Genomic DNA, 27,882 nt, shown 5'->3' on the forward strand with positions numbered 1-27,882 from the left:
AAGTTAGACTCAGACTCACAATTTATCAGACCACTCTGTTTTATTAGCAAAGCCGCTCTGCTAATACATTTAGAAGTGAGCCCCCCGAGTGGGGCTTGTGTCTCTTAATTTATACAGTTTTTTGGAGAACAAGTTACAGACAAGTTACAGACAAAAGAAGAAAAAGAGTTTAGTCACCACCCTTCGAGATCCCTGAGACCAGTCATGTATCTTCAATTACCTGCCACCCTTAATCTCCTTTAACAGCTTCCAGTTAACTTAACTAATTGCCCTTCACACCTTCCATGCTGATGCCTGCTTCTTAGACGCGCTGGCTCCATCTTAATTGCTTCTCCATTCAAAAGCTTAACTGTCCCTTCGTGTGCTCCCTCAGATACTTTGTAACACGTTTTGGCATGCCCTCTCATATACAATGTATCCAGCATGTCCCCTTATACAACGTTATACTTATACAATGTTATACTTCCACAGCTTGCATCTTAACCATTTGGGAAGGCTCAGTCAAAGGGTCTTAACACAGCACCCAAGGGCACAGCCTCAATGGGGCCAGAACCCCAGACAATCTGTATTACGCCATATAAAGTTTATCCAAAGCAAGCTCATAATTTGTTCTCCCCTTTTTATCGATGACATTGATTCTCACTTGTTCTCCCTCTCAGGAAACAGTTATTTACACTGGGTTTATTAATAAACAAAAGTGATTACATTAAGCATAAAAAGTAAGAGTTGAATGGTTGCAAGTATTAACAGACCACTCAAGTAAGTTGCTAAGCAAAATAAAACAAAACACGCCAGCTAAGCCTAATACATCCAGGGAACTGGTTACAAATCGTAATTTCTCACCTAGTTCTTATTGCAGGTAAAGCCCTGCTCAGGCCAGAGATGTCCTTTCTGACCTGGGTCCAGCAGTTCTCTTCCATAATGATCCTTTCAGTCCTTTTGTTTCTGGCAGTTTTCAAGTATCCTCTTGAGGTGGGGAGGGAGTCAGCGAAGCCAGCTGAAGACCATCGTTGCTTCCTTCCTTTGCCTTCTATAGAATTTCCCTAGGGCAGGAAGCCATTGTTCAATTCCCTGCCACTTCTGTGGAAAAATACAAACGTCAAGATGGATTCCATCCTCAGGTGACATGGACGCTTGTCTTGGTAGCACCTCTGCAGGAGGACAGCTCTCCCTCCCTCAGATGTCTCTTGCTAAAGGGCTATTAGCTTTGTGTCTAGCTTCTTCATTGTTGTTCCCGATAAGCTGGAAATAGGCTTTCCCCAACATGAACATGTTGATGATAAACCTCCAGTCAGCATTCCTAATTTCAGAAACAGCAATGGTAACTGCATACAAAGAGAACGTATACAATCCAGAATTACAAACTTTCCAATGAGCTGTCCCACTAAATGTGTTGTATGAAGCATATTTGAGTTATGTCATATTCAAAAGACATATTTCCATAAGGAGGGTGCAACGTCACAGTTAGAACCTGGGCTCCATTGCAAGAGGGCTGGGACCTGTCCGCATTGCAGTGAGGACTTGGGTGGCCACTGATGCATCCCCAGAGTAGCTGTTTTCAGTACTTTGTGAACACTCCCAGCCCACCGCGTGACCCCCACAGTGGATGTGAAATCATGCCAGCAGGAGCAGGGGCACACTCTGCAAAATGGCGTGTCCAGCTTTGTTTCACTACCAACAGGGACAACCCACAGAAAAACAGGGCTGTCTGGCAAGGGTCCCTCTAATTTTTTCAATCCATGTGCAGAATAAATTTTGTTACCAAAACTTCAAAGGTGGCCTGGCCCACTCGGTTGTTTCCCTTTGCTCACCAACAGATGGCAACAGAGATCTCCTCCCCGATGGCACTTCCTCCATCTGGCATTCCCAGGACTCTCTGTTTCCAGGGCAGACGCCTGCCCTGGAGGGACCTCTCTCTGGCTTCCAAATTTGCAGCTTCTGTGCCAACCACTGCAGGGGAGAAGGGAGAATGGCCTGAAGAGGGAACTCAGGCTCCTATGGAATGACTGGTGGTGGCATCTGAGGCCTTCTGCTGCGAGCCACCAAAGTGGGGCATGCCTCTTCCATGCCCACAACATAAACAACTGTGGTCTGGGATCTGGGAAGGGGTGGGGGTGGGTCCCCTTCACCCTGTTTTAATCCAAGCGCTGTCGAGGATGTGCTTGCGTGAGAGTCACTAAGCGGGTCTTTGCCCACGAAAGCCTATGCTCCAAAATATCTGTTAGTCTATAAGGTGCCACAGGACTTCTTGTTGTTCTCGAAGATACAGACTAACATGGCCACCTCTCTGATACTTATTGCCCTTGGGGACAGCAAGGCATTGACAATGCTCCAACACAGCCAGGCCTGCTGGGTTACACACAGCTGCCCCTCAAGCGTCACAGCCTCAGGCCCACTCTTAACTACTTGTGAAGTAGCTTGAAACCCCGTCACTGCCACAGCCCCTCTCCCAGAACCATGTAGGGCTAGGCTGGCAAACAGGCAGGTTGATTTGGCTCTTCACTTTCCATCAGGAGCTCACTGCATTGTGGGAGAATCAGCCAGTGCGTGGGCGACAAGGCTGGAGAGGGGATGGGCTGTCTCCCAGCACAAAGCAGCCTTCAATCTTTTCCCCGTCCTTGTTCTGGTCACACTCCCTCTCTGCCCAGGAATGACTCCAGCCTGTATCTCCAAGTGGGTCTTTTACAGGGGCACTATTGGGGTACATCTATCTCAGGTGTGTTCTCCATCCCCTATGGAGTGCTGAGGAGCACCCTGACTGCCTCCCACCCAGGACCCATGTTATTTACTGGCAGCTCAGTCGGGTGCTAGGACTGACTCTCTGCAAACCCCCTTAGAACACGTCTATGCTTTGAGCGGGAGGTGGATTTCCAACTGGAGGAGACCTACCCATGCCAGCTCTGAGTGGGACAGAATGCTAAAAATAGAGACCATGGCAACATGAGCAGTGGGAGGGGCTAGTCACCCCAAGTGCATACCTAGGATCTCAGGTGGGATCACACCCTGAGCAGCTGACATGTCCCACTGCTTGTAACATCATGGCTACACTTCTGGTTTAGGATGCCAGACTGACCACAGCTGTAGTGGCCCATGTTGGGAATGACACCTTGAGACTCTGGCTACGTCTACACGTGCACCCAACTTCGAAATAGCTTATTTCGATGTTGCGACATCGAAATAGTCTATTTCGACGAATAACGTCTACACGTCCTCCAGGGCTGGCAACGTCGATGTTCAACTTCGACGTTGCTCAGCCCAACATCGAAATAGGCACAGCGAGGGAACGTCTACACGCCAAAGTAGCACACATCGAAATAAGGGAGCCAGGCACAGCTGCAGACAGGGTCACGGGGCGGACTCAACAGCAAGTCGCTCCCTTAAAGGGCCCCTCCCAGACACACTTTCATTAAACAGTGCAAGATACACAGAGCCAACAACTAGTTGCAGACCCTGTATATGCAGCACGGACCCCCAGCTGCAGCAGCAGCAGCCAGAAGCCCTGGGCTAAGGGCTGCTGCCCACGGTGACCACAGAGCCCCGCAAGGGCTGGAGAGAGAGTATCTCTCAACCCCCCAGCTGATGGCCGCCATGGAGGACCCCGCTATTTCGATGTTGCGGGACGCGGATCGTCTACACGTCCCTACTTCGATGTTGAACGTCGAAGTAGGGCACTATTCCCATCCCCTCATGGGGTTAGCGACTTCGACGTCTCGCCGCCTAACGTCGATTTCAACTTCGAAATAGCGCCCAACACGTGTAGACGTGACGGGCGCTATTTCGAAGTTACTGCCGCTACTTCGAAGTAGCGTGCACGTGTAGACGCAGCTTCTGAGTGAAGAAAGGGGCAGCTGAGCAGGGTTACCCATGCACCCCCATGCCTCTACTATCTACTGCTGCCATGGCTCCCACAAGTCCTGCCAGCTAGGACTGTGGAGAAATAAATCCAGGTTGGAGCAACTCCCACTTGGCTTGGGAAACACCACACGCACAAGCCTGCTTGGTGCTGTCAGCGTGAACTCACCATTTGCTGTAAAACCTTTGGAGAGGTTGGGAAATCATATTTGCTCCTCCCATGCCTGCTTTTCCAGTTGGCAAATGCCATATCCCCGTGCCCACCCCCTACTTCCAATGGAGTATACCCCAATGTGCACGCAGCCACTTGAACCACCTAACAGGGTCAGAGCCCAGACCCATCACACCACTTACTGCTTTACCAGCTGCGAGAACTTTGCAAACATTCTGCACCAATCCTGACTTCAGCTCCAACTGTAACCACACAACAGCATCACCCCCTATTTTGTGTTGATGTCACCATCGCCCTGGGAACTGGGATGCCACTAGCAATCTGAAATCTGCACAGCCATTGAGTGATCCATCGCTCCCTGCTGCATACAGGATATCTATGCTGTTTCCCATCACAGGTACTGGAATTAGAGGTGCTCGGGGGAGCGGGGGGCTGCGACATCCCTTGGCTTGAAGAGTTTCCATCACATACAGGGATTACAGTTTGGTTCAGTGGCTTTCAGCACCCCAGCTTGTACAAATCATTCCAGCCCATCACCAACTGCAGGGCTCCCTTCACGTAGGGTGTATAAATTAGGGCAGCCAGCTGTGCATCTGGGCACTGACTTGGGGGACTGAAACAAGCGTTCTGGGTCCCAGATTGCAGAATAGGGAGATAAATATTTGAAATTAAGACTCAGACTTTCCTCACTAGAACAGGTGCAAGTCCACCAGGGAATCTCACAGCTCTTTCATTAAAAAGGGCTGACAAATAACATCAGAAACCCTGGCAGTTGCTGTATCTCCTATTCCTCCCAGGAAATTAATAGCCATCTGCTAGGTGAACACATAATTTAACAGAATGAGATGGAAAGACAGTGGATCTTACAACACTGTTATTTGGAGTCATGCACGACAGAATTTCATTTATTAATGTTTCTAAAATCTCGCTGCATCCTCATCTGCAGTTTTCATCCACATTTTGTGATTCAGGGCTTGTCTACATGGAAAAGTTTCAGCCATCAAAGTAAAATATTTTGATTGGTATATGCCCTGTGTGGATACTTTTACTCCAGTATTAGAGCAGAATTTTTGTTTGTCTGTGTGGCTTAGCATCCTTCCTGAGGAACATAGCAAAGAATAGTAGTAACAGTAACACTTACATAGCATGTGCCATCAGTAGATTGAAAATGCCCTGTAAAGGAGATCAGTACCTTTTATCTCCATTTTACAGATGGAGAAACTGAGGCACTGAGCAGGGACGTGACTTGCCCAGTAGCAGAGTCAGGAACAGAATGCAGGTCTCCTGAATCCCAGTCCAGTGTTCGAAGCACTTTTATAATGCTTACCGCACGCTGTAATATGAATGGATTATACTGTCTACCTATATCCAGTAGAAACTCACAGCTTAGCTTATATTGAAAACACTTCCCTGAGAAGAAGAGGCCTATATTGTGATCCATTGGCTGGCTGAATTGCTGGGTCTGCACCACTAGAGCAACCCATTACAGGGCCTTGCAGAGAACGTTTTGGGGGCTCACTCCTCTGGGACAGAGTACAGAAAGGTGGGTGTCAGACAAGCGAGAGAACAGTCCCAGCCAGCTGGTAACAACTGCATAAACTAGGTTGCAGGGTGGACTGAAACTCTTTGACAATCTTTCTCCGGCGAGGAAGAAAATTAGAAGTCCCATGTAGCATCTCACTGTGTCTACGTCTTTTCGAATGATCATTTCTCTGCATGGCTGCATTTCTTCCTCCCAGAGGTTACAGCCCTGGCTCCCTATGTAGCTCAAGTACAGCAACATGTCCTGGAATAGAAATGCCATCACTGCCACTCTCCAGCCTGCAGTGCCAGGTGCCCTAGGCAATTCCACTCCGCCAACATCAGCCTCCTGCTCTGACATTTACTCAGCGAGGGGCTGCGGGATGAGCGAGGAGCAGTGTTTTGCTGTGGGCACTGAGCCGGAAGAAATAGGTGAGGTGAGGACAGGGCCTTTTTCTTCAAGGCAGCACTTAAGTCCTCATAGCTGGGTTATCACTGGGATAACATAAAGGGAAAAACAGCAGAGCACTCTGGAGTCAGGCAAACACCTTGGCCCAGGCGAACTGGCAGTAAAGTGGTGCTGATTATTGTTTTCCTTGGTGTGAAATCAAAAGCAAACTGTAACTATGAGATCAGACCCTACGAGTGGGATTGCAAATCCACAGCCACCACTTGAGCAGATCCCACATTGCAGGCTCGCGGCGTGACGGACGCTGTCGCTAACATTCTGAAGCAGAAGAGAGACAAACGGTGGCAGCTGCCTCCTAGCTGCCCCTGAGGCAGCAGGCTGGAAGGTTTCCCTGCATGCAGAGGTGCAGTGCACCAGTACAGACCTTGCACTTCCCTCCCCAGTTCCCTGCAAGCACTTTGCCGTGCAATTGGCATTGGGCACATGGCTCCAGCTTTCACATAAACTCCTTTGCCTGCCTCTGTGCAGACTCCTTGGGATGTCTGTTAAATCTGGATGGGCCATTCCTAGTTCCTTTCTGCATCAGGACCTTCTCTTGCTGCTAACTTTCTTCGCTGATCCCTACTGCTTCAATGGACCTTCAGCCTGGCCTCTTCCCCAGCCCCCACTCACAGCATCCTCTGCTGCCCTGACTGTCACTCACCCAGCTGTTCTGGGGCCAGGCAATGCCCCAGGAGCCCTCATTGCTCACTAATCATTTATGCCATTGATGCTGCATCATATGAAGCAAGAGGTGCATGGGGGGGGACTATTTTTAGACATCTGCTTTGATGACAACTCCTTTTGCCCTACATCATTCAAGACCCATGTTTCTCTCATCCCACTGACTGCTGTTGTTATCCCGCTGCTGATCTCCGAACAGAAAAGGGAAGATCTGGGTCTTAAAAGAACAGCTCCAGCACCCAGCCCTCAAGACACTGCAGGCTGCCCTCCTTGCTTGCTTTCTGTGCTGGGGGATCCATCACAGAGAGCTTCTTCCTGGAAGCTGTGCGCTTGTGCGGTTGCTCAGGAGAGATTTAAATGCTGCCCAGCTGATTAGCAGAGTACCCACAGCAAAGATTTGTGTTTCTGTTGTGCTGCATGTTCACAGTGCCTCAGTGCAGGTAAAAATTTATTCTGCATATGGATGGAAGAAATCTATACATGGATGCAAAAGAGTAGAGGAAATGTTGTACATCACCCAGCCCACCCTTCCCCCATCCCCCAGTTCTGGTTAAAGCCCAGGAGATGGGACAGAGATATCTCCCCTCTGCTTTGAGCAGGGGAGGAGCAGCTGTGCTCTGAACTCCTTAGTTTCGCCCCTACCCCACTATGCCTGGAAGGAAGGGCCTGTCTCTGGGACTCAGTTTCCAGCGTAAGTGCACTCTGTCGGCTGGATGGGAAGGTTGTCCTGGACAGGTGCCCATTGACATGAACGTTAGGGAGTTATGGCTTCTCATTGCACAAATCTCTCCCTCTCTGTCTTCCCATGTGTCTAAAAAGCACCTAGTGCATTGGGGCCCCTACCCTGGTGGTGGGAGCCCTTGGGTCCTACCATACTGTGCACACATAATAATAATTTACTGTCTATTAATCACCTTCTTGTCATTCCCTCTTCTTCAGTTTATCGCATTTAGCTCACCCCATCAGGGAACAGAAACAATACCATGTGCTATAGAGGACTGATCACATACCCTGAAAAATGGATAAAGTCAATAGCTCCTGGGGACCCCAGAGGCTCAAAATAGCCCTTCCAAATAATCTGCAGATACTTATGGTGGCCAAACCCATCTGAACCTTTGTAAGGGCTCAGTTTGCCTGATAATTACTTCACTGAGCAGCTCCTTCTGCCTCAGTCACGTGGTGGACACGATTCCCTGCATGCAGTTTAAAAGGCAGTGCCAAATATTTGAGCACAGGAGAGTTGAGATTTACAACCTAGACTCTCAATGGTTAAACTGGGTTTGTTTTTTCTTTACAGCTGGTTTGAAAGTCCTTGTACAGTACATTCTGTGCCTTTCATGACTTAAGCTCTGACAGCTCTAATCAACCTAAAGAGGGATGCACATTAGCCAGACTGAAGTGACAGAGCTGCTTTCCTGAGGAGCAACGGGACTGTGTCATCAGCCTGGAAACAGGTTCTTTTGGGAGCAAGGCAGCCAAGAGAAGGAAAATGAGGCAGAGAGGACTGGGTAGCTGAGAGGCCTGAGATAGCTTCCAGATGCCACCCAACCTCCATCCCAAATGCCACATCCTCTCCACAGAAAAGTGCAATCCCTGATCACTTACCAAAATCTTGGCATGGCCCCCTGTAAAAATTATTGTCCACCCCTGATCTAGATGGTGCTTCATCATGCCAGGAATGCAGGGGACTGGATTTGACCTCTCAAGGTTCCTTCCAGTTCTAGTGTTCTATGAGGTATTCCTGCCATTCCCAAATGGGACTTTCCAGCCAGCCCCTTCTAGTTTAGAAGACCCAGGCAATGTGTCTGCAAATGAGATTACTGGGGTATACATCACATAGAACTGGAAGGGACCTCAGGAGGTCATCGAGTACAGTCCCCTTTCCTCACAGCAGGACCAAGCACCATCCCTGACAGATTTTTTTTTAATCTACTTGCCCCAGACACTTAAAAGGCCCCCTCAAGGACTGAGCTCACAACCCTGGGTTTAGCAGGCCAATGCTCAACCCACTGAAACTTAAGGCATTGGAACACCTTTGTCCTCCTGTTTACAGCAGATTTAAATTGATGTAACTCTGTTGATTTATTCCTGACTGACACATAGGTAGATGAGAGGAATCAGGCCCCAAAATTGCACCTTAAGACACAAATGATTAATAATGCGTCAGTTTGGCTACAGCTACACAACAGAGTTAGTTCAAAATAACAGCTATCAAAAAGTAGTAGTGTTAGGCTATGTCTACACGTGCCCCAAACTTCGAAATGGCCATGCAAATGGCCATTTCGAAGTTTACTAATGAAGTGCTGAAATGCATATTCAGCGCTTCATTAGCATGCGGGCGGCAGCCGCGCTTCGAAATTGACACTCCTTGCTGCCGTGCGGCGCGTCCAGACGGGGCTCCTTTTCGAAAGGATGCCGCCTACTTCGAAGTCCCCTTATTCCCATGAGCTCATTGGAATAAGGGGACTTCGAAGTAGGCGGCGTCCTTTCGAAAAGGAGCCCCGTCTGGACGCCCCGCACGGCGGCAAGGCGCATCAATTTCGAAGCGCGGCTGCCGCCCGCATGCTAATGAAGCGCTGAATATGCATTTCAGCGCTTCATTAGTAAACTTCGAAATGGCCATTTGCATGGCCATTTCGAAGTTTGGGGCACGTATAGACACAGCCTTAGTCTGTGTCCGCAAAAACTATGAGAAGCCCTGTGGCACCTTATAGACGAACAGATTTATTGGAGCATAAGCTTTCATGGGGAAAGACCCATTTCGTCAGCTGTTATTTTGAAATAACTCTGCTAGCATCTAGACTACACACACACTATTTTGAAAGAAAATCAAAATAGAGGGTGCATTATTTCAAAATTGGTAACCCTCTGTGCAGAAGGAATAATGTGTGTTTTTGAAATTGCTATTTTGAAATAGGTGCTACTAAGGCTGCGTCTACACTATGAGATGAAATCAAATTTAAAGTAGTTAGCTCGATTTTAAAATATCACTGCTTTCACCGTAAATACCATTAACTCAAATCAGTGAGCCCTAGTATCGATAACAAAATGTTGATATTACTGGATGGGTATAGTCGATTTCAAACTTAAAATTTCAAATAAAGGCTAGTGTGGAAGCATCATGTCTTTAATTCAAATTTATTAGCCTCCAGAAGTGTCCCGTATGTATCCCACAAATCTATGCAGTGACCGTCTGTGTATGCCACTTCCTTCTCCTCTGCTCTCCATCTGGGTGCGCGGGAAGAAGGTCACAGGAAGCCTGCGAATTTTTGATTGAATTAGAATTAGAATTTGAATTCTGCAGTGCCCAGACCTGCTAAAATAAAGGTCCAGAGGCGTGGCTGACGGAACCGGGTGGGGGTGGACAGAGCTGATAGCACAACTGCCTGGCACTACGCCTACATCGACAGAGGATGCGTGGCATAGGGAACCTGAGTGAGTTTGGGGTAGGTCTGAATTCTGGTACTGGGTGCTCTGAACTCTGGGACAGTTCTTTGCATTCTGGGATTCTAACGTGAAACACCCACAAGCAACCGGGACTAAGACACTGTGGAATAGGTACCCACAATGCACTGCTCACACTGTCAAACTTGCCTAGGGCAATGGGGACGTGAAACTCGACTCAGAAAAAAGGTGGGTCAAATTTCAAGAAGGTTTGTGGACACTTAAATTTGAATTCATAAGAACGAGGTTAAAAATAGAATTCATTAAAAATTGAATTTATCTTGTAACGTAGATACAATCAAAGATGTGGAATAGTTCTATTTCCAAATAAGCCATAATGGCATACAATGGGCACTATGTTGAAATAGTGCTATGTGTCTGGAAATGCCGTTTCGAAATAGCTGGGTACTATTTCAAAATATATTTTGTGCGTGGTTGTGTTATTTCAAAATAAGATATTATCTTATTATCAAAATAATATCTTATTTCAAAACAGGGCTGCAGTGTAGCTGTAGCCCTCCTGAGCCTTGGGTTCATGCACAGAGCCCAAATCTGATACCTTGGTGAGTGAGGGCTTTCCCATGTCGCCTGCCACATTGGGCTCTAATTTAAAGCTTTCATTTAAAAAAATAATAATATGAAGCTCCTGTGGTGCCAGCTAACATAGGGCTATCAGCCTGAATCTGCAGAAGACCTGAAGTAACAGCTCAAACGGGTGCTTCAATTCACCTAGATTGGATGTTAACCCCGACTCCTAAATGACAACCATATAGCCATTAACATTTATGGTTTTGGCTGCCGATTAAAGGATGGAGAAGAACAATCTTACTGAAAAGATCCATGCAGGCTAATTTTGGCGTGGAGTGCAGGTACAACTTGAGAGGTAAGTAGAGCTTGGAAGCAGGCGAAGCTTAGGAAAATACGTGTGTGTGTGTGTGTGTAAAAACCAGCCTCAGAGGCTAGGGGCAAGGTTTTTGATACAAGATGAGTCTTAAGTTTGGGAAAATTACTTGTTTTTATTTTTCTGGAGGGCAGGAAGAAGTGGTGGGGCTGGGATTTTTGTTTTCTAAACTTTGTTTTGTGGCCTCTGAATATTAGGACTCTACATCCCCAGGTGGTGTCTATGTCTATGATACCTCAGTGGGTTGTACTTGCATGCACAGCATACCAGGCCAAACCTATATCAAACAAGCACTGTCTTCACCCGGGGTTAAATCAGTATAACTATTGCTCACATCCCTGATGTAAGTGTATAGTGTAGACCTGGCCTTCGTGAAGTCTAGAAGCTAGAGCTCTACCAAGCAGCAGCCAGCCCATCTGCTAAGATAGTTCTACTGAGTCCTACACAATCAGCACTTCAAACCTTTGTTCCCTGTTCCTGCTGTCAAAGCAGTTAGTGCTTTAGATCTGATGACAATAGTACTGTAATGTCTCTGAACCCAAGCTTGTTGTTGTGATGTGTATCCTTGTCGCTAGTGCTTTGTAAACCTGTTAGAACTTTGTAAATAAATAGAAAGAGAAAAACAGATTCACCTTCTGGACTTGTGTTTGACAGCCAACGATTTTAACAAATTTTTACTACTGCAAAAGGCAAGTGCCAGCCCAGCTTTGTTGTTTGGAGTCTGTTTGGACTGAGGCATTGTTTCTACTCCTTTCATTCCCCTGTCTTAGCTGCCCCACTGGCTCTGCATACAAATGCAGCTGATGCTGATGTGCAAAATCACAGCCACCAGACAAAAGCCTTCACACCAATAGGGGCAAGAATCGTTGTTTTAATCTATTAAAACACCATTTCCAGTAGTGTGCTGTCTCCAGATCTGAAGAAGTGGGTCTGCCACTTGAAAGCTCATCACCTAATAAATTATTTAGCTAGCCTTTAAAGTGCTACATGACAGCTGTTTTGTTTTGTTAGGATGCAAACTAACACCATGCTCCCCCCTTTGAAACCTCTGAGCCACAGGCAATGCTGGAAAGATTGTGGTCATCCTGGAGTCAGGTGCCACACAGTGGAGGTAGTTGCTGGAACTCCCTGTGTAACAGTCTGCACCAGACACAGCACCAGACAGTCACTGACATTCTCCAGGACCTTAACAATTAATTAAATTGATTAAATGAGAAGGAGAAATAGCAGGGACTCCTTCTACTGCCTCAGCACAGGAGAGGAACCTCGAGCACATGGATTCTAACAGGGCCTCTAAATCAGCAGCAGTGTGGAATGGAAGCAGCTAAACATAAAGTAGAAAAGGCCTGAGGGAGGGGTTTCTGCCAAGAGGAGGCTGTGGCAGTGTACATGGGAGAGCAGGACGGGGGCTTGGGCTGAACTAAGCAGCTGTCAGACAGCTATGCTGGATTTTGTCTATTCTACACAGGCCCATTGACAGAGAGGGCAAAAGGGGAAGTAGCCCTTAAGCCTGGCATTTCAAAGGGGCCTGGAGCTGCAGCTATTGCCACTGTCGGAAAATGTGGAGCATTTCCCATACTTTGGAAGTTATCTTTCCACTAAAGTCAACATTGACGCAGAAATCCAGCATTGCCTGAGCACTGCAAGCTCTGCTTTCGCCCGCCTGAGACAAAGGGTCTTCGAGAAGCAGGACATCTATGCCAAGACAGAGTTCCTTGTATATCATGTAGTGGTTGTTCCAACGCTACTGGATGTATGTGAAACCTGGACAACATAAGAGCATAATTTGAAGGCCTCAGAAGAACCCTACATATCTCTTGGTAGGACAAGTGCACAAACACTAGCGTCCTGGAAGAGTTGAACATGACCAGCACTGAAGCCATTATCAGACTTCAGCAACTGTGTTGGACTGGTCCTGTGGTTTGGAGGTCTGATCAGCACCTCCCAAAACAGATTCTGCTTTTGGAGTTGAAGGAAGGACAGAGGAGTGCTGGGGGCCAGAGGAAGCAATATAGCGATGTGCTGAAGTCACACATGAAAAAGTGCAGCATCGGGGCTGACGCTTGAGATAACCTTGCCCAGGAGCATCCCTGGTGGAAAGCTGTAATCCATGAAGGGGTGGCACAATTTGAGAGCTCCTACCATAGCACAGAAGAGGAGAGAAGCGGGAGAAAGAGCAGCAAAAACTGCCTCGCACCCCTCCAACAGTGACCAACACCTGCCCCTTCTGTTCTTGACGCAAGACCTCCAACTCCAGAACTGGGCTGATCAGCCACCAATGGACTCACACACTGGAGGGTGACATGAAGATGTCGTGCTCGTTATTGAGTGACTGCCAAGACTTTGCACCTGCATCCCCTCCTGCTCTACAAATTAAGCACATTGATCCTTGCACGAGAGGTCCAGCTGCATCTGTGAAAATGCGCAGAATGGGGGAATCCTCCCATCTTCACTGAAACTTGGGCATGCTGGAGCCAGCCAGCCATGCAGAGAGCAGCATGTGATGTGATCGCAGTCACACACCCTCGCTCTGGCAGATGGTGGGACTACTTCCACCTTCTTTCCGAAGTCTGCAAGCACAACAGCTACTTGAACATAATGTCCATGATCTTGATCAGCATCTCTGCTAGACAATCCCTGGTTGTTACCTGGCACCAGCTCTCCAGATTGCCTGATACTTACCTTGCTGGGTGATAAAGAACTGCAGATATTTGTGTCCTGCCCTACAGCCTGGCTGGCTGCTACCTGTACACCTGCAGGGGAAACCTGTCCTATCTCCAGCTGTAACACAGCCACAGGAAGAGGGAGAAAAATATTCTCCTTAGTCTGTTATGATAGGACAAGAGGTAATGGGCTTAAATTGCAGCAAGGGAGGTTTAGGTTAGATGTTAGGAAAAATTTGCCTGGGGTGGTTGTAGAATCACAGTCACTGGAGATATTTAAGAATAGGCTAGATCACTATCTAACAGGGATGGTCTAGCTGATGCTTGACCCTGCCATGAGAGCAGGAGACTGGACTTAATGACCTCTTGAGGTCCCTTCCAGTTCTAGTATTCTGTGATTCTATGTTCTGTCCTGTCCCTGGGCATGGCTAGGACATCCATAGGAGTTGTTTGAGCTGACTGCTGGAGCTCCCAGCATCTCTCTAGGGGCACCCTGCCCTTTCTTCAGTTTCTGCAGACATGCCCAGAGGCGTATTTTGCCCCATCTAGGCACTGCTAATTTGTCTGTGCAGATACCTGCTCTATGCCAGAACTGATACCACCAGCTCAATGAAGAGCGCAGCTGACCACTTCTCTCTGGCTTCCATGTGGCATCCAATTCTAGGAGCACCATAGTCTTCCAATAGTGCCTCTAGGTCAGAAGTTTTCAAAGCCTGGTGGAAAAGGTTATCTGGGAGTGTGAGGACCTGAGAGACCCAGGCTGAAGGGCCAGGTGAGCAGGGGACTCTCGCCAGTATCTTTCACCTCAGCAAACTCTGAGAAAGATGCTAAGGCTTATTCACCCCACTGTATGGATGGAGAAACTGAGGCTTACATGCAAAGTTACACTGGTTTAATTAAAAGTGAGGTTTTTTAAACCAGATTAGTGAAACCAGTGCAATTGTGTGTGTGGACGATATTGAATCAGTTTACCAGCATCTTCAACCAATGTAAGTTAAGTTGGTTTGTTGTCAGTTAAGATAAATCATGTTAAGGGCTTGTCTACACAAAAGTTGTACTGCATTAACTGAACCTTTATCACCACATGTAGTTAATGAGGTACAAAGGCCCCTTGTGTGGCTACTGTTCTTCCAATCTAAATGTGCTTACACTAGTCTAGCCTCTCCTGTGAGAGAAGGGGAATAAGCATGAGGCTTAGCTGTGTCTGCGCTACAGGTTGTATCTGTAGCATGATGGTGTTTTCCTGAAAAAAAGGAAAGCACACCTAGCAAAAATGTTTTTCCGGTACAAATCTGCGTGCGGACCCATCCAAGGCATGTCCACACTGGGGGAGAGATGGGAATTGCACTGAGTGAACTAAATCAGCTTCGAACTCCATCTTGTTCCACTGGTGCATACACTCAGGGTCAGACCCGCTGATGGGCTGGGGGGGCAAAGGGGGAAGTTTAGCAGCATTGGCGGCTGGAGCGCTGGGCCCTGCTGGAGGGCTGCAGCAGTGCCGGTATGCCGCTGCTCGCGGCTGGGGGGGAGCGGTGAGGGGACAGTGCTACAGTCCACACAGTTGTAGGCTGAATGTCCCAGGTCCTGCCCCTTCTGGCCATGGCCTTGCCCCTTCCAAGGCATGGAGCCAGGCCCTCCTCCCCACTTGCCACGGGGTCCATAACAGCTGTCGGCCCCACTACTCAGGATACAGCCACATGGCAATCGGACCTGTGAGTACAGCCCAGGCCCTGCGATGGCTTCAGTCTAGTTAGCCTGGCTAAAAGCAGCAGTATAGCTGTACTGACAGTGCGTCAGCAGGGGCTGCACAAGCCCACCACAATCCTGGGTACATATTTGCGTTGCTACCCTGTGCTGATGCCCACGCTGCCTTGTCTTGCTTATTTCAAGGGGGCCAAATAGAAATGTCGGGCTTGGAGCAAGGGGAGGGGTCTGGCACTCCCGGAAGGGGTGGGGCCTTCCGGAGGAAGGGGTGGAACTAGAGACAGCCAGGGACTCCAGTGGCAATTTATAAGGCCTGGCTTGCGGGCAGCTGCCACAGTTGCCTACTTCCTGCTCTTCCGTTGCCCCATATTTTTGGGCCTGGTTAGTTTCCTCTGGAAACTTGCACTCAGCCCCTGCTCCCTGCTGTCAGCTCTCCAGCTCTGTCTGAAGCTCAGGGCTGTGAAGCTTAGCGTGAGAGACAATGCATTTCTTTGCTGCCCCTTTCTTTTCCTAGCTGAAGACAAAGGAGGTCAATAAGCTAAAACCCTAACAAAGCAGGCTAGCCACAGCTCTGTCTGGAAGAGTGATAAATAACCCTCTGACATGGACAGCATTGGCACGCCTTGCTCCAGGGACTTTCTGATTAATTATACGAGGTGGGCAGAGGAGCAGAGGAGCGCCTGTTTCAGCTGACACATTGAACACAGAGAAGGGCTCCAGGCTGGGGAATTTTCTTCCATTGTGCAAAGCGGATTTGAATAATTAACATTCCAGTGATACTTTCTTCCAGTTTTATGCTATTGTGGGAGCCGGAACATAAGCCCCATTCCTGGGATAGGGACTGAAACAGCTGTGTCTTGGGGTTAGTGGCCCTCATTTCAGAGAAGGGACGAGACTTGGAAAAGGTGTCTTTATTAAGGCTTCTGGACACAGTGAAACCTTGGATCCCCGCCAGTACCACCTCATGTTACCACACAGGGGCTCTAAGATTCTGTAGATGGGACTGCTGACTCCACTGCAGCTAGGTTGCTGATCTGAGCCCCAAGAGGGCCAGCTGGGCATAGTTAGTGTTGCAAGTTTATATTATAAGGAAAGAAGAGAATCTACTAATTGAATTTAAGAACCTAATGCTGGAGATTGGGTCTGTTACGTTTGCCATGAAGAACTCTGATGACACAAAAGGACCATTATGGCCATCTAATCTGACCTCCTGCATCACACAGGCTGGAGGACACACCCCTGGCCGCCTTTGATTACTGACTCAAACCCAGAAACCAGGGACCATTTTAAGGAAAACCAACGGTTCTCAGTGTAAAGCAGTGGAGGATCCACCACATCCTGCAGAAAGCTTCTTCCAACTGCTTCTGAGTGTACCATGGGCCTTTAGTTCAACTGGAAATAAGGAATCAAGTCTCTCAGAAATTGAAAGGTGCCATATGCAGGAAATGAAATCACAATCCCAAGCAACATACTGTGCAGGAACTAGCCATAACTGCTATTGACATGTAAAGCCTTCAGTTACGTAGACTGGGGTACTTGCTGGGCAGTCTTCTACCTTATCTCTCTGGGCCTGGGGCCCAAAGGCTCACAGGTTCTCAATGATTTCAACACACAGATTTTAACTGGCTTTTTGGTGACGTGCATTGATTCTACTGAGGTCAATGTGCCTCTTGACAGGCAATGTTTCCAGTTCTTTTGCCCAGAGCTGGGATACCCAAGTTCACATCCAAGGTCTCCTACTGATTCATTGTGGATTTGAGTAAATTATTAATTAACCTCGCTTACAGTTTCCCATGTATAATGGGAACGAAGTTCCCAGCCCACAGCGTGCTGTGAAGAGTTAATTAATGTTGTGGAAGTGCTGCATAGTTATTGTTATTAGACGCACATACGCACGTTGTCAAGTGCTGATCACCCCACTGAATTCCAGCTCTGCTCATATGTTTACATAACAGATGACAGACATAAAATGCCAGGTGCAGAGGCAAGGGAACACAGGTTTCACAGACCTCCTGGCTGTTCACGTGAGTGAGGGTGGGAGGACTCAGAAAAGAGGAGACGCAATTGCTTGGCCTTTACCTTTAGATATGAAATACCCTCCTCTGAGAGCTGCTGCAATCCACTATCAAGAAAATGAATGTGGTGCCTGAACCACACCAAAATGGAACTCACTGGCTTTCTTTGCTTCTGCTGTCCTTGGCTGTGGCTACACTACCTCTCCCTTTTGGAAGGGGCATGTAAATTACGGCTGTTTGAAAATGCAAATGAGGCAGTTCACCAAAAAAATGGGAAGAAGGGAGCTTTTGAAATCAGAGCACCCTTTTGAAGGAACCCCAACTACATAGCTATTTTTATTTTGAAATTAGCGCTTTCGACAGTCTGGGTGGCCACTATTATGCAAATGAGGCACTGAATATTCATATCAGCGCTTCATTTGCATTTTCAAATAGCAGTAATTTATATGCCCCTTCTGAAAGGAGGGGGTACTGTAGCCACAGCCCTTATGTTTCAGCACCTTTCTCCAACAGCAGGATCTAAAACAGGGACACAAAATTCACCAGGACAACCATCAGAAGCTGCCAGGGTCCCGGGTCATTTGATGGCAGGCAGGCCCATATCCAGGAATTTTGGGAGGGGGGAGTGATTTTTCTGGAAATTGGATCAAAATTTTTTAAAATATAAAGGAATTCACAAACGTCGTGCAATGAGTACACATAAGAGAGATTAATGAAAAATTTGAGTAGAAACAGTGATTGGTAAAATGGTTTTGTTATAACATATTAAAAATATACACAGTAATAAAGATTTTATGGAAATTATGTTCTAGGATCTTGTAATACTGTAAGTGAAAAACAATATTCCAAAATATTCCAGTCTTCATATCCAGAGTTTTTCAGTTAAGATTATATATAGGCTAGTAGCACCCATGTTCTCCACTCACCATGCCACCCAAGGGCATGCTGGGAAACGTGTCCCCTTCCCTGCTCCAGGGCTAACTTTCTAAGCAGGGAGCTGGCCAAGGAACTACAGAACCCAGAGTGCCTTGGATTTCCCCATGATGCCCTTCGGACTCTCCCTGCACAGCGCAGCAGGGAGGAAAGGAGAGAAACCAGACATTCTGTGGGGGTGGGGGTGGTATATCCACCCTTCACACACCCCCCTACATATGGGCCTGACTGGAGGGATCACCTTCTACTGGGCCACTGCATATAAACCAACCTGCCTCTGACATTAAGAGCTCTTGGATTTGAGTCCACAGCCATAGCCCGTCTCTCCTGATAACTGGCTGGAAGCTAACCAAGCTGCTGGAAAGGGTGTCTATATCCATGATATTTGCTATAGCTGCAGATGGACAATGGATCTGTGGATCCCAGACCCAGGTTTGTCACTAGACAGCAACAGCCAGCAGCGATCCTAACACCAGACCAGACACTAGCATAGTCTGCAGCCCAGGGCTTAGGAGCAACAAATGAGAGCAGAGCATTTGCATAGCCTGGGAAGTGCTGGAGAGATGGCACAGGATCAGCCCTGCTTGTCTTGAGGAATGCCCAGCAAACGATATCAGTGGTGGGAAGTAGTGTATTTTCTCACCCTGCCTTCTCCGAGGCACCTTCAGTCCACAGAAGCTGTAAGATGGGCCAGCCCAGTCTGGCTCACGGAGACCATCTGATCAGGGAGGAGCAGCAGAAAGCAGCTGGCTTTGCTCGGTGAAAGAACCTGTGAATCAGAACCAGAAGAGGGCAACACAGCCCTACCACCTTGCAGGATTTTTGAGTTTTGAGCCTGAAGGTCTACCCTGAAATTAAACCACCTCATCACCTGAACACTGCAGTCTGGAGTCAGCTGGCAGGGGTCACCCATGGGAGTCTAATGCGCTGCAGACATACCTCAAAAGCAGCAACGGGCAACCTAGGCTAGTGAATGGGCTACATGGGTGGCCTTTTTTCACTTCAGTGGGCCACAAGCTTGTTGTAACGAAGATGGTCTCCTCGGAGAGGGTAGTTGTGCTAACTGTGCTTGTGTTCCTAGAATTTGAGGGGTATGAACTCAGTAGATTTGATGCCCACCATCAAAACTCTGGCTAGGATCCATGTGTTGAAATCAATGAGAATCTGCGAGCACTTGGCCCGGGGAGATAAGGTGAAAGACTGCACATCAAATTCCCCAGCCCTACATACCTGAAGACTTTACATGCTAATAGCAGTTATAGCTTATTCCTGCAAAGTATGTCCCTTGGGATTGTGATTTGTGAGGTGTGCCAATTGAACTGGAGCAGTGCTTTGACTGGCTGCAGAGGGAGTATATGGCTCTTCCAGTCAATGTTGCGATTACTTCATGTGCCATTACTTTACACACGTCACTTTAGTAACACCAATAGGGAAACAAAACTATGTGATGGGAAACCAGATGGATCTGGCAACCATGCGATGGGCAATAGTAAACAATGTGTCATGGGCCACACAAAGAACCCCCATGGGCCTGTGTGGTCCTCAAGCTGCAGGTTGCTCACCAGTGCCTTAGAGGATTGGGCTGAGAAGGAACAGGGACAGGAAGGCACAGAGCAAACTAAACAGCTAAATGAGCACATGGGAGGTTCTGGCTCATGTTCTCCACTAGTTATATAGGAGACAATTCTGTCCTTGCTTGAGGCCTTCCAAGCCTAAGAAGCTCAGGCATTTTGAGAACACCTTAGGGTATCTGCCTACATCTTTAGCTTTAAAAATCCCTAGGTTATTGCTTTAGCTCATGGCCCAGATAAAACCCAGTTGGAAAGTTTAGATTCAGATCAGGCTCTGATGTGGAAACTGGTATTTGAGAAGAACAGGATCTGCCAGTTGACTGGCTGCTGATTCATAAAAAAAAAAAAAAAAAAAAAAAAGCCTTGGCCTTCTGAGCTATGACCATAGAATCAGATGAGGACAACATATTAACCTCTCGCATGCTATCATAGCGCAGCATTACCATTAATATCAATTGACCTATTTCTAACACAAAATAAGGGTTAAGCTGAGGAAGTGGGTCTTACCCACAAAAGCTCATGACCTAACAAATAAATTTGTTAGTCTTCAAGGTGCTATGGGACTGCTTGTTATTGGTTAACCCAAAGGGAGTTTTTAACCCTAAAAAGGTGATCCAGACACTCCCTGAAGTCCATACGGGACTCTGCTATTCATTTCACATGGATGTCAGGCATCTGCCATTGGGACGGTTGGCAGGATAAAGCCCTGAGACAGAAAGAACAAAAGATGCTTACTAGCCATCTCTGGAGTGATCTAACAGAGTCATAATCATATGACATTTTTTTTCAATTGGCTTAGTGAAGAAAGGTAAGACTTCTAAGACTTTCATACATAACCCCCAAGGGCATTCACAGGAGCAAGATAAGATTGTGAGAACTGACCCTTGCTGCCACCCTACCAGCACCACTGGCTTCCCTTCCTTCCCCCAGAGGCTTCAAATTCAATATCTGTGCATCACTGGCTTTACAATTTCCATCCTGTGCCTTGTTTTTTCTCCATCTCTCGTTAACAATGAGTTTCATTTGCAGCAAAGGAGCAGCAGAGCAGAGAGGATCTCACAGACGGGTGTGCATTCAGAAAATGTTCTGTGCATTCTCTGCAAACGTCCCGTGATTTAATTTCTCTTCTCCCCACTTCCCAGCCCTCCACCACCACCACCACACACACACAGGACAGCAGCCTAGAAAGGCTGAGATATGATCCTAGGTTAAGGTTGAACCCTCCCCACCAAGCCTGTTCTCGTTATTAAAATTAACTATCATCCCACAACATGTTCTATGATTATCACCGTCTGTTCCACATTTCCTGAGCTGTGTTCTCAGTCAGGGGTAGCATATGCCTAAAAACCATGTGGATACAGTCAAACTAACAAGGCACCCGCTAAAAATCTGTTCATCCCTCCACACCAAAACCTGGCTGTTCTCTCCTCCTTCAGACCCAGGTGAGCGAACAAGGAGGGAAAGGGGGCAGGGTGCCTTGCTGTGAAATCTAAGAGACCCTTAACCTGACAGTCCCTCCTAGCAGGACCCCCTCCAACCTCCCAGATACTGGCAAGCACTGTAGATTTCCAGATGTAGCTCATTATTGGATGCATTTTCAGTAACAAAGACACCTCCTTCTGAAAGAGGATTGCAGCTTGTGAAGCAGCCACTGAGGTGATGCATCACTGCCCTGGGTCTGGTTCTGCCACATGGGGATATTTGATGGCTCCGGGTCTTGCTGGAGTCTGAAGGAGGAAGAGCTCATTGTTGAAGGTGATCTCTGGGCATGGAACCCCTTAATCCCACTTCAGGACACAGGTGAGTCAGCAGTTTTATCTTCAGCGTGCAGCACAAAACTGGGATTTGAGTCCCTAAAGTCTTCTTGGGGATCTGGGGCAGTGGAGGTTGCCTCCTGCTCCCTCTGTAATCTGCAATGCAGTCCTGAACTTATGCAGAACATCGGTAAACCAAAATAAATGTTTTCCAATGGGAGCGCAGGCAGAGATGAAGAGTCACTTTTATGAATTTGCTGACGCATCCTTTCAATTTGACAGCTGAAATCAACCAGACTAGATATGCCAGTATTTAATTAGCATAACCTTTTATTGACATGGGAAATGCTAACTCCCATCAACATAATAAAACCACCTCAACACGTGGCATTATGGATGTATGTGTGCCTGTAGTGTTTGAATGGAGACACCCTAAGCCCAGGACAGAAAGCTCTCCCATCAGCTGGTTAATTCAGCTTCTCAAGAGGCTGTAGCTACGTAGACAAGAGAAGCTCCTCACTGACATAGTTCTGACTACACCAGAGTTAGGTTACTTCAGCTACATCACCCGGGGCATGGATTTTAGCTGAAGTCAGCGTCACTTCACTACGGGCCTCATCCACGATGCAGCGATCAATCCAGCAGGGGTTGATTTATCATGTCTAGTACAAACACAATAAATGGACTGCCAAGTGCTCTACTGTCAATTCTAATACCCCAGCTCAACGAGAAGCACAAGATGAGCTTACGGGAAAGCATCCCCTGTCAACACACCACAGTGAACATACCAAGGTAAGTAGGTCTAAGTACGTTGACTACGCTATTCACTTGGCTGAAGTTGCATGACTTAGATCAATCCCTTCCATCCCCCATGTTGTGTAGCTCCACCTTCAGGTGGTGCATCTTCACCAGACCACCTAAATTGACCCCATTGCATTGATTGCAGCAGCACCATTTTAGCCAGTAGTGTAGACAAGAATTAAATAATTCTCTGAGGGCTGAGGCTGCGCCTTATTTTGAAGCGCTTTTCAGAATGCAGTCCTTGCTATTCTTAGTGTTGGGTTTGAAAATGATTCATCTGAGACATCAAAGCAAATGCCTGCAGTTATTCTTTGAAGATCTCAAAGGCTGGCAAAGCAGAAACACACATTTAGGATTGCTTGGTTAAAATCCAGATCCTGGCTCCTTTGGGGTCTCATTAGAAAGAACATAGATTCAATCAGGGAACATTTGGTTAGTTCTATTTAAGACTCCAAAGAGGAGCACAATCTCAGAAATTAAATCTCAAGAAGGGCAGCTCTTCTGGATTCTGGAGCTTCTTTTGGGTAGGGTGACTGTCCATCCCATTTTTCCCAGGACAGCCCCTTATTTAAGCTGCCTCACAGGCATCCTGACCTTTTTAAGAAAATGGACTAATTGTCCCATGTTTTGTGGGGTTCCTGTTCCCTGGCACCTGGTGTCTTGAGGTGGCAGCCTCCACTGCCAGGGAGTTCCTCCACTGCCAGGGGCTCCTCCACTGGGTGGTTGCCCCATTTCCTGGCACCCCATGGAGGCATCCCCCACTGCTGATGAGCTCTCCCACAAGGCAGCCTTTTTATCCCCTGGTGCCCCCCCTGCTGGAAGACTGTGGCGCCCCCATCCTCCACTCCTCCTCATCAGGAGTCTGCAGAGACCCCATTCCTGGTGCCTCACTGTGGGGCAGCAGTCCCCATTGCTGGCTTTGCTCATTGAAAGAACTTGGTAATCAGCACCGGAAGAGGGTCCCCATCACTAAGGATCCCTGACATGGAACATCAGCCCCCACTTCCCTGAAGGCCAGTGTCCCATATTTGCCATATGGCAATGTGGTCACCCTAGTTTTGTGGGTTCAGCAGACTGTCTCTGAGCTCCCATAGTGTGATATCACATCAGGGTTGGTTACAGGGGAACACCCTCTAACTCCCTATTGACAATTGGCAATTACTTGGCAATCCTCTCTCAGATTTCAGTTCCTGCCATTTCTTGCCTACTTTGGTGGGGTGGGTGTGTCAGAAAAGGAGGAAAGGTGTTTTTTTTAATCAAAGATGTCTTATGTTTTATTTCAAGAATCGTATTTCTCTAGCAACCCAGACTAGTAATTGCAATCCCCTTCCCCTTGTTTTTAAAGGGTCATCTGGTAATGCTTCAGCAAACATTTATAGTCAATATTCCTTGTCCTGCTGGGGCTAAACAATTCACATCACTTCTCGAGTGCAACCGTCATTTGTAGAGAAAACATAATCCCTTCAAATTCCTCTATTATAGTGGACATAGTCCATATATTTTTTGATTATACCCGGGACCTATCATTGCACATCCTTCAACACATAACATATGAAGTAGAGACCCTCTATACATATATAGAATATGCACGTTTGACTCATAAGGCAGACAAATGTACAGTTTCTGAGCTGGGGTGAAAACACATGAACAGTACTTGAATCAGGAAATGTAATCCAAGTAACACAGCCTGCCTTCAGCTTCCATCCCCATCCATCTTGGGAGCTTGGGTCCCTCGCATAATTAAATGAGGCTCTCTCTGAAAGCAGGTGTTACTGTGGAGGGTTTCTTACTGCACATGCAGAGACACACATTTGATCCGTATGTAAATTGTGAGATCCTTGTCTAACCGACTAACAATCCTTTCGTTTATACATCTCCGGTTGGGTTCCTGAGGCAGGAGAAACTTCAAGTTTAATTTCTCTGGGACTCCTTTGACAAAATGCCTCACGCAGTGTGAAGGACAGTTTCGCTCAGTTCCTAGGTGGAGTTTAGAATAAGGATGTTCCTGTTCCAGGACAAACAGAGGTAGACAACTGCAGTCTAGCTTTCTAAGGAGATAAATCAGCTTTTTCTGATTCAAAGGGCAGAAATGGAGTTATGGACAATAATCCCAGCCTATCTGAGAGCTATGCATTCACAGGTGGCCACAGGATCTGGTGAATAGGGCACTGGCTGGTTTTAGTTCTAATCCTGGGTTGACTATGGGCATGGCATTCCCCACCACAGCTCCCTTCCTGTCCTTTGCCTGTTCACAGCACTGTCTCTCAGTAGATGGTTTTGAAGACACAATGGAGGCTTGATCTTGACAGGAGCACCTAAGTGCTCTCCCTGTTCATTATATGTCTCATAGAGAACTAGAAGATTTACCCAGCATCGCTTGGGTCCTTAACTCAATTCCTTTTTGTTTTTCTTCATTAAAATTGTTTCTCTGGGATAGGGGTGGGGAAGAGGGTTCAGTGTGCAGCCTACCCCGGGAAGAGAGGACTACCTCAGCCCTATCTCACTGCAGCAGCCTGGGGCCAGGTGAGAAGCACCTCTCCATGGCTGCTGCAGCTTCTGTGGGAGGGATGCGTGTCCCCCAGCTGGGGAAGGCCAAGGTTCATCTGCCCCCTGTGGTCCCCAGCCAGAGTAAGGAATGCAGCAAACTGTACATTTTCCCCTTACTCCCTAACAAAAGGGAACAGCCAGCAACAGCTCAGGCTCCTGCTGAAGTCTGTCACCTGGGACTCCAGCAGCCCGTCTGCATATAGCAGCCAGACAGCATACTGTCCCATGGAGATATCAATGGGGAAGACCCCCAGAGAACCTGCCAGCAAACATCCTCATAGAAGGTGCCTGTCTGGCAGCCCTCGGGGGAAATACAAGTTAATGCCGCAGTCCTGAGTTTATGCCCTTTCCCTTCACTGGCTCATATTAAGGTTGGCCACGCTTCAGAGCTTTCATAGGCTGAGCTCATCACACACGTGACCTCCCATGTGCCCACCCTTCCCACCTTTCTTCCACATCCAGGATCTCCAAGTTTCCCCCACATCAGGATTTCTGAGTGCTCCCCTTGCTGTTCCTCTATAATATCCTCCTTCACCAGGCTAGGGCTCAGGGAATTCCCCCATTCCCTCCCTACATGGGAACACACACATCTCATAGAGCTGGAAGGGACCTCAGGAGGTCATCAAGCCAAGCACCATCCCCTGCCTTTTTTTTTTTTAAATCTATTTGCCCTAGATCCTTAAATGGCCCCTTTCAGGGCTGACCTCACAGCCCTGGGTTTAGCAGGCCCACACTCAAACAGTTCAGCACGCCAACATATTAAACTCTATTAGGGGAACAGGCTGTGGTGGGAGCCAACAACCAGTTCTTTGATCCACAGACAAAGGCAGAGGCACTCGAAGTGGTGGTTTGTAATAAACAGAGATGGCAGGGGCTGCCTGTCTCCCGCATTTCTCCCCAGATTGATAGGATTCTGACCACTGATGCCTAGAGCAGGGGTCAGCAGCCCCGGCACATGTGCCAAAAGTGGCACGTGAGCTGATTTTCATTGGCCCCCATGGTGGGAGCTCAGCTCTGCCCCTGCTCCCCCATGCAGCCGGGAGCTGGCTCAAAGCCAGGCCGCCTGTGGATTAACAGAAGGCCAGCTAATGTTACCAACCACCACCTAAACGGTAAAGTTCTGCATCTTTATTACTTTATTCATGAAGCTGTTGTAAGGAGGCCTATCAGTGACCTTCAAAAAGTATCATCTGCACCCAGGCTGTACATAAAGGTCAAAATGTCAAATTTTGGCATTCTGCCTCAGAAGTGTTGCTGACCATAGTGTAGAACATGTCCTGAAATACTGCAATTCATTGGATGTGGGCATTGAAAAGTTACCACATAATGGGCAGACAAACCACAGAAATATCATCAGACTCACTAGCTTGGATAGTCTTCCTAGCTTTGACTAACACACAGGGTCGGCATGATTGATCGGCAGTTGGTATTAATCCATGATCAAGTTAAACAACAAAATGCAAAGGACAAAAAAAAAATGTCCTGTCCTGCAGCTTGTGGGATGGAACTCAAAAGCAGCAAACAGAAGAGAGAAAAGCAGAAACCAGAGAGGGAGGGGGAAAAAACCCTAAACTTCCTAAATAATACAGGATCTATAAATAAATCAGCTATCAAACACCAGCTTTGGGGAGATTCTCAATCTGCAGAAAGAGACCCTGTCAATTTAAAAGTCAAGCAATTATTAAATAAGGACTCCTTACCTCTGGCACCAAAAATATCACAGAGAATGGAAATGTTGAGTTTTGCGTTCTGATACCATGGAGATGATCATGTTATCTATAATTAGAAACACAAACAGATAGATTGATCGAATCTCTACAATCTTTGGAAAGGTACTTTTCACCATTTATAGTTGTTTAATTCTTCCATTTTGCTCAGTTGTGACAGAAGAACTAGATGGTTTAGTCTCATAGCAATGTATAGTCAGTCTCACTTCTCAGCTTTGAGGCACTAGAACAAGGCTACTTTGGTGGGTAGGTTCATGACTGTTAAAAAGAAGGTGAAGTCACCCATTCAACCACCAAGGCATTTTCACTAGGTTGAATAATGCCACCCTATTCCTAAAGCAAACACATCAATAAATCACACTACACCTTGGGCCTGAGAAGGTAGAGATTGCAATGTCCCTTGAGACATCCTTACACTGCAGCTAGGATAAAGCACAAAGTCATCTTGCATTATCATTTTGGTTGCTTCTCTTTTAGCCTAGTATTATAAAGCTGCATTGTGTTCTCACTGGTGTCATAGCATATGCTGTTGGAAATGAAACCAGGAGACTGTGCATGTCTGGCTGTTATCTGTAATGCGGGTGGCAAGAGGAAGTGTGACAACCGTGTGTTTGAGTGAATATGGGTATGTGTGTGTGTGTATGCAAAAGTGCCATGTATGAATGTGGCGTATTTGCATGCAAATAGGGTGTTTGCATGTACAAGCATGGTGCATATGTATATGGACATATGTCTGTGTTGGAAGGGGAACGGAAAGCAAGCTGCATGCTGGTACCTTATTTGCATTGCAATAGTCTCATGCAAATTTTCTGGATTTTGTAGGCCTCAGGAAAATGGATTTCAAATAGGGAAGAGTGCTTTGAAGGACTTTCATCTGAAAATATGCAATACTACGAGTTCCTCTGCCTGGGTTTGGGAGCACAGGCCTTGTCTTTTACAGGTGGTGGCACTCACGGTGCTCATCAAGTTGCCAGCCTGCCAGTATAAATGACCATCATTTACACATTACTAAAATAGGATCTCCCTTCCCCACCATTTGCAAAAAGCTCTGTGGGAAAGTGCTCCCTGCTCAGCAGTATTGACAGGAGTTCAAGGAATTTACCAACTGAAAGATCAGCAGAAGCAGAGCAGAAAGCTTTCTTAAG

Source organism: Carettochelys insculpta, chromosome 23, assembly GCF_033958435.1.
Source record: "Carettochelys insculpta isolate YL-2023 chromosome 23, ASM3395843v1, whole genome shotgun sequence".
Lineage (NCBI taxonomy): Eukaryota > Metazoa > Chordata > Testudines > Carettochelyidae > Carettochelys > Carettochelys insculpta.